This window comes from Magnolia sinica, chromosome 4 (genome assembly GCF_029962835.1).
Source record: "Magnolia sinica isolate HGM2019 chromosome 4, MsV1, whole genome shotgun sequence".
Classification (NCBI taxonomy): Eukaryota; Viridiplantae; Streptophyta; class Magnoliopsida; order Magnoliales; family Magnoliaceae; genus Magnolia; species Magnolia sinica.
The window spans coordinates 4350103-4359089 of NC_080576.1; positions in this window are offsets into that span (position 1 = coordinate 4350103).

Genomic DNA, 8987 nt, shown 5'->3' on the forward strand with positions numbered 1-8987 from the left:
GACCCCCACGAAATTTTCAACATAGAAGTTCAATGCATACTGTTTCTTGTGGTGTGGTCTTCTTTAGCTCTTTATGTGCTTTACGTTTTGGATAATGCCCTAAAATAATCTAATAAAACGGATGGACGGCGTGGATGAGACACATACATCACTGTGGTCCCCACAGTATTTACTCATTACACTAAGCGTACTGAGTTACTCAGTACGCAATCCGCTTCCCTCAATGCCACTGCGGTAAGAGACAGACTGTCATGCCCCGAAATTCGAGTACAGAGTGTGCACCCTCAGACTCGAGTTTCGGCCCATGACACGTACACTGAGTGTACTAATTTCATTCAATTATACAATTATTCATTTACCTACTAGGTCTACCGTATATTTACATTCCATTCATACTCAACAACATCTCAAAAATAAGAAATAATCATTTATTCCAATAGTTAATCATAAACATAATTAAGGATCCTCTCAATTGGGATCTTATGAAATGAAATAAACATGTCCAACAACTTGAAAGAATTAATTTACAATCTAAGAAAATTAAATATAATTAAAGTAAAAATATCATGACTAGTCTAAGGCTGCAACTTCTTCTTTTATCAAGTAGGGTCAAGTGTCCCTTAAGTCCTTTCTCGCTTGACCACATATTCCTATTTTTGAGCCACCGGCCTACCTCATTCACATCTGTACGGTTTTTCCATCAATAAAAAAATATAAGCTGGCCAGGCTTAGTAATATAACCCAGCATAGTTCTTAATCATATCAATTAAAATAATACAAAAATACATGTACAATGATGTAAAATGGGGTATGAATGCATCAAATGGGGTGATCGTCCATCTACTTGGGTTGGAAGTCATCAACCCGCATCCACCCGTTAGGTAGGCTTCCACCTTTCGGTAGGCTTGGGCATAGCCCGCATCTGGTAACACTCTACCAGGATCGACATTTCTTCTAGGGAGGGCCCCTAGGATCAACCATGCATTATGCAATGCAATGAATGAGGGATGATATGTAAATGCATATTTTTCATATTTGGCATAGTTGTCTCGATTAAAATATTCACATATAAATTTACCGTACAATTATCATATCAAAATATTCAAACCAGTAAATCAATCAAACAATCATAATGATTTATTTTAATTTTAATGAATTATGAGACAAGTTGGGTTACTTATCTGAGTCTGGTAGTATAGAATCCACAGGGTAATTATGTTGGTTTGAATTCAGAAATCTTATTAGTTATATCAACAATATTATTATTCATATGTTTTTATTACATAGTGGGGCCCACCTCTGATTAACATCCTAGGTGGCCAAATCCAAAATAATCAAATAATTAAAATTTCTATTCTATTTTTTCTCCTTTTTAAGATTATAAAATTGAATGATAATTACTTGATCGGGGTGGTCCATCAGATGGTCAGATCATTCAGATTTTTGAGGTATTATCATGTTTTGTCTCTACACATTAGATGGATGGTGTGGATCTAACCACACATACACCGATGGCCCATTTCGACCTTCTACGCCAAGTGATACCAACACTTGCGCAAAAATCTAAGATTCCTTTATTAAACACTTTTAGATCTAACTAATGTGGCCTATTTGATTGTTAGATTGATTTAAAAATTATGGCCCTTGTATATTTTGGCCTTAAAGATCATATGATCCGTACAGATCTATCTTAGCACAATCAGATTCCATCCATTTAATTTATTCCTAAAATAGTACTAATTTGACCAAAATCATAAAAACATCACTTTATTAAAATTGACTCTACACACTTATACAATGATGGTGTGGATGATCCACGCCATCCATTGTATAAATCAAGAAGAAATTAACAACATAATAAAAAGTTAAAAAGATCTAACGATTAGAACTTACCTGATCGAGCCTTCTCAGAATTTCCTCTTCCTTTTATTTAGGCTTCCTATTTCCTTTTTTTTAAAATAAAAAAATTTATTATTACCACTTCAAGAATCGATCCCTAAACCTCTCTCTCAACTAAGAATTTCGCTACCAACTCAACTATTGACTTGTTTTTATTTTTTATTTAAAAATAAAATCTTTAAATATTTAATTTAGTTTTTTAAAATAATATTTAATAATACTCAGTACACAATCCGCTTCCCTTAATGCCACTGAGGTACATACCATATCTGTTTTTCACTGTCCGGTCATCTGGCGTGAATTCTCTTACCTCAATGACACTGAGGTAAGAGACAGACAAACGCTTACGTTCCTCGCGTCGGACGTACCTTTCACGGCCACTTTCTCTAGCGGCGGAGAAAATCTCGAATAAAATCTACTCTGTCCATCCGTTAATCTCAAAAATTTCAGGCTCATTCAACATTCAAGTGGGCCGCTCCATAAAATTATATCTCAAAACCTATAAATTTATATGTTATTGCACATCTATTTTTAATAATAAATTGATTCTTGAATAATCATTCATCCTGATGAGATCCATTATTGAATGGACTGGATGAATATAAACGCTGTTGGGGAAAAATAGAATAAGCCTGGGGACTCAGCTATGGAATGGACCGACTCTGCCGACACCACCCGGGATTCTGAGGCAATAAGCCTGATCGAGGCAAGCATATTAAAAGCGTAAAGGAGAGACTTAGCTCGGATTACAAGGAACGAATCTTGACCGAGGCTTACAAAATCCAGAGCCATAAGACGGAAGTTACGAGATGCATGAAGTTGACTCAATAAATGACGCAGTAACATTCAAAGAGGCCGATTGAGGCCTAAAGTTCAGAAGCCACACCACCGACCATAAAACCGACCCATTTTGAGGACGGTTATAGGGTCGGTAATCGGATCAAGAAAGCACACTGATTATGGATCAGTTTCATCTCATCTGACAGAGGGCAAGTAGCACTACCTTTTATAGCCAACCGAGACTCGCTCATCAGTAGAGTTGGCTAGGCCCGATCCGAGCAAGGAAGAGAGTGTAAAATAGAACACCTTCCCGGAAATCCAGTAAAAAGATCCCCGATCCAGAAGATCTCGGGATCGACTGGAGTCCAAAATTGGATTGGCACAAAATCTCCAAAATATCGGGAAAGAATCCTCGTATGGCGGGATCCTCCCTCTCCTATAAATAGGAGAGACTCCAAGGGTGAAAGGTACGCAAAAACTCTCCCTAAAACCCTTTTATACGATCCTAGTCTTGACTTTGGCATCGGAGGGTCCCCAGCTCTAGCTAGGGTCTCCATTGTCTCCTCCCTGTGCAGGCAAAGGATCCAAGGAGGGCGCACCGGTTTTTTGCATCAACCGTTTAGCACTGTCTATGGGAAACGATACGAAAAGTCGTCTTCCTAACTCTATCCAAAGCTTCAACAAAATCTCTAATGGCAAGAATAAGGAGAACCGTCCAAAATGAGCTTAAAGAGGTCGATGTCACTAGACCACCGGCGACGGAAGGCCTGCCGGATACGAATGGAGCCCAAGGGGCCCAGAATCGACTCGATAATCGACAAGGTCCCGCAGCCCGTCCGGCAACCTTCGTCTCGACCAGACATACTCAATGGAACCGGAGAAACGGACAGCTAGATAAAGAGGTCCAGGAACTCAGGACCGATATGAACTACATGAAGCAAATGCTAGAACAGATCCATCGCCAGCAAGTTCAGCCGCCCCAGCATGACAATTGTCTGGCAAACACCCCAAAACAATTCATTGATCCTTAGCCCGTTGCCCCACGATCTGTTCCTCAACAGAGTCAACAACAGGGTTTGGCCAAGCCTGCACCCTCCCATTCCGTGACCGCCCTGCTGCCAGCTACCGATCTTCAACACGAAATAGATCGGAGAAGGCGCAGCAGGCTCCCGGTCAAGGGTACGGCTGATAGCGATGAACCCTGGAAAGCTGACCTCCAGGATTTCTAGAGGGAAGTGTGAGAGGAAATCGCCGACATGAAGCAAAACCGCGATGTAAATCAGACGAGACCCGAGGCAAAGGCATCCCCATTCACAGAAGATATTATGCAAGCTCAGCTACTAGAACGGTTCCGCCTTCCTCAGATCACGCCCTTCACCGGCAAAACCAATCCAACCGAGCACATCGAGTCCTTTCGGACGTATATGGAATTGCGTGATGCCTCGGACGCCATGATGTGTTGAGCCTTCTCCCTCACTTTAGCCGACGTAGCTCGGCTTTGGCTCAAACAATTAAAGCCAAAGTCCATTAGCTCGTTCACAGAGTTCAGCGATGCCTTCCTCACCAATTTTATCGGTGGAAAGAAAAAGTTGAAGCCATCTACGCATTTGAACAATATAGTTCAAAAAGAGTGAGAGCTACTAAAGGATTATATCAAGTGCTTCAACTTCGAGTCGCTCCAAGTTCGGAAACATTTGGACAAGATAACTCTTAACTCAATCATGCAAGGTGTCAGAGATAAGCCATTTCTGGCATCCTTGGACAAGAACCCGCCTACTACTCTGGGTGAGTTCATGACTCGATCAGATAAATATGTGGACGCCAAAGAAACCCGAATCCTGTGTGAGGCCGCTCAAAATACAAAAGTCTCAACCAAAGAGTCAGCAAAAAAGAAAGTTGACTCAGCTAATGGAAAGAAGCGTAAAGATGATCGGTCCCGCGACGAACGTAAATCGGGTAAGCGGCTTGACCATAAATTCTCAACGTACACTCTGCTCAATAAGCCACAAGAGCAAGTATTGATGGAAATCAAGGGCGAAGGGTTCGTCAACTAGCCAGATAGACTCCGAAGCAATCTAAACCGACGGAGTAAGAATAAATATTGTTATTATCATCGCGATCATGAACACAATACGAGTGATTGCTATCACTTGAAAGAAGAAATAGAGAGACTCATCCGAGAAGGCCGTCTCAAAGAGCATGTCGAAAGAACCGGGATAACAGAAGAGCGCTCAAGAGACAACTGACCCACGAAAGAAATCTGAACTATCGTCGGTGGTCTCCGAGGCGGAGGCGACTCGAACAATGCTTGGAAGAATCACGAGAGGAGCATCGATCAACCTGAGTCCGAGATCCTGATTTTAGTTCGACCTTCAAAAGAGAGGAAAAAGAAAAAATAATGCATATCGTTTACAAACGAGGATGCTCGAGGTATTCATCATCCACATGATGATGCCTTAGTTGTCACCCTCACTATAGCAAACCGCAAGATGCTCTGTATTCTCATCGATATAGGATCATCTGCAGATATACTATTCGTTCAGGCATTCGATAAAATGAGTGTTGAACAATCGGCATTGCGGCCTATTCAAACTCCATTGATCGGATTCTCAGGTGGACAAATCCTTCTCGAAGGGATCATTTTACTACCACTCACTGCCGAAAGTTCCCTGCATCAGACGACAGTTATGGTTGACTTTCTGATAGTAGATCAACCATCAGTCTACAACGTCATCCTCGGTCGACCTTCCCTATGTCTTCTTCAGGCCATTGTATCGACGTACCATCTCTCCATGAAATTCTCGACTGAGTCGGGAGTAGGAGTTATTAAAGGTGACCAACAGGACGCAAGGCCCTGCTTTGCAATGGCCATAAAACTCCAGCCGATGTAATTACGATCGAAAGCTGGATACTCAGGTCGAGACTCACGAGCGAGGTCAACTGGTAAAAGACCTCATCCCGATACCTTTGGTCGAGACGGACGAGTCCAAAACAGTTCAAATTGGCTTGTCCCTGCAGTCACCCTTGAAAGATAAGTTGGTGTCTCTACTCCGACAGTACGCCAACGTGTTCGCACGGAGCCATGAAGACATGCTCAGGATCGATCCTTCAGTGATGACTCATCGCCTTAACATCGATCTGACCTAACGATCGATCAGACAGAAGCGACGACCACTTAGCCCCGAAAGGTACGCCATCATTGAATAAGAGGTTAGCAAGCTCCTCAAGGCTAAATTCATCGAGGAGATATACTATCCGGAATGGGTAGCTAACTTCGTACTCGTTAAGAAAGCCAATGGGAAGTGGCGAGTCTATATTGATTATACCGATTTAAACAAAGCCTACCCAAAGGATAGCTTTCCTCTTCTGAGAATTGATCAGTTGGTGGACAGCACAGCAGGACATGAACTTCTTAATTTTATGGATGCTTATTCTGGATACAATCAAATTGTAATGCATCAATCAAATAAATCTAAGACTACCTTTGTCACTGACAAAGGTCTTTACTGTTACCATGTGATGCCATTTGGCCTAAAAAACGCAGGAGCAACCTACCAGTAGTTAGTGAACAAAATGTTTGCTCCGCAAATCGGCCGAACCATAGAAGTGTACATTGACGATATGCTCGTCAAAAGTATACACGCGGCCAATCATATTACCGACCTAGAAGAAATGTTCCTTTCCTCCATAAATATCAGATGAAACTTAACCCAAGCAAATGTGCTTTTAGAGTAAGCTCGGGTAAATTTCTCGGGTTTTTAGTCAGCCAACGAAGGATCGAGGCAAATCTAGAGACGATCAGGGTGTTGCTTGACATGAAATCCCCGAAAATGATTAAAGATATACAAAGATTGACTGGACGAGTAACCGCACTCAATCGCTTCCTTTCTCGAGCTACCGATAAATACCTTCCGTTCTTCAAACAACTGAAGGGACGACAAATGGTAAATTGGACGGAAGAGTGTGAAGCAGCGTTCCAGCAATTGAAGTCATATCTCGGATCTTCTCTTCTCATATCAAAGCCTGAGCTAGGGGAAGCCTTATTGTTATATCTAGCGGTCTTCGACGCAGCCGTAAGCTCAGCCTTGATACGTGAGCATGAAGAGAAGAAATTACCAGTGTATTACGTCAGCAAAGCACTGCAACCAACAGAAACCCGATATCCACCTCTGGAGAGTGTTAGTTGTATCCTCACGACGATTTCGGCCATACTTTCAAGCACACACCATCATCATCTTAATTGACCTCCCACATCGTCAGATTCTTTAGAAACCAGAGGCTTCCGGCCACCTAACAAAGTGGGCAATTGAGCTCAGTGAATTCGACATCCAATACAAGCCGAGGGTAGCAATTAAAAGACAAGTCATGGTTGACTTCACAGTTGAAGTTACCCCACAAACCGATTCACCTACCAAGCTTGCAGATGAGCCAGCCAATCAGTCGACGACTGCCACTCCCGAGTCATCTCCCGACCCACCCTACTGGCAGCTTTTCGTCGATGGCTCATCCAACTCTAAGGCAAGCGGGGCAGGAGTCATCCTGAAAACCCCGATCAAACCTACATGCAATGTGCTTTAAGACTTGAATTTCAAGCCTCGAACAATACAGCAGAATACGAAGCCCTATTGCTCAACCTTCGACTAGCAGCCAATTTGGGTGTTACTCACCTTAACGTATTTAGTAACTCACAGTTGGTCGTCAATCAGGTTACTAGCGTGTACCAAACACGTAAAGAGCAGCTGAAAGCTTAAATGAAGAAAGCCAAAGAACTGATCGACAGTTTTCAACAATGTACTGTCATTCAAATCCCTCGAACAGAAAATGCTAAAGCCGACCTATTGGCGAAACTTGCCTTTGCCGACAAGGACGATATACTCAGGTCCATTCCAATCGAGTACGTCGCTAAGCCGAGCATTGACGACCCGCCTAGCTTGACCGTACACTCGATCAATTTGGAACTTGTTTGGCTTGACCTGATCGTCCAGTATATCAACAATGAGAAGTTGCCTGAAGATCGCGCCGAGGCTCGGCGGTTGAAAATCTGAGCCTCCTGGTACATCATACACAATGGGGTACTACATAAGAAAGGATTTTTCATGTAGTGTGGGAAATTCATAAAGGGATTTGTGGAAATCACTCGTGAGGACGATCGCTCGCGCATAAGGTTCTGTGGTAAGGGTATTACTGGCCGACCATTCAACACGACGCTCGCAAACTCGTCCAGAGTTGTGACAAATGCCAACAATTAGCGGTCATCCCGAGACAGCCACCCAAGGAACTGACCCCTATGGCCAATCCTTAGCCATTCGAGCAGTGGGGAATTAACATCATCGGACCGTTCCCTTTGGGGAAAGGCCAAACCAAGCTTGCCGTTGTTACGGTGGATTACTTCACTAAGTGGACCGAAGCCGAACCATTAGCTAGGATAACCGAATAAAAGATCACAGATTTTATCTGAAAAAATATCATCTGCCGATTCGGGATACCTCGGACCATTATTATCGACAACAGGAAGCAATTCGACAACAGGCAATACCGAGAGATGTGCGATAATCTCGGAATAAGAAATGTCTACTCGTCCCCCCATCATCCTCAGACGAATGGACAGGTCGAGGCAATCAACAACATCATCAAACAACACCTCCGAACCAAACTCGACCGAACCAAGGGAGCGTGGGCCGAAGAACTTCCTAAAATACTGTGGGCTTACCAAACTACTGCTTGAACGACCACGAGAGAGACTCCTTTCTTCCTTACATATAAATCGAAAGCCATCACTCCAGTGGAGATCGGACTACCTTCTGCTCGAGCCAGTTCGTTTAACGAACAAGACAACGAAGAACTGTTAACTCTCGAACTCGACCTCTTAGAAGAACAAAGGGAAAATGCCCGGCTACGTATGGTAGCTCGGTAATGACAAGTAGCTCGGTTATACAATGTCCGAGTCAAGGTTAGATGATTCCGAGCTAGGGACATGATCCTCTGAAAAATGTTCTTTAACACAACGGAGTTGGTGCGGGCACACTGGGACCCAATTAGGAAGGACCCTATGTTGTTTTGAGCACCATCCGACTTAGAACATATCAGTTGGAAGATCTAACCGGGCAATTACTCTCCCATCCTTAGAATGTCGAGCATCTAAAAATTTATTATCCCTAGGTTGGCTGTTAAACAACTGGTTAAATTCGATTACCAGACGAGCAAACAATGAAAAACATGTAAACTGAGTCAAATGAATGTGAAAATCAAATATATTCTTTCATTAGTATGAGTTTTACATCAGATTACATTAGTTCCTACTTTGGAAT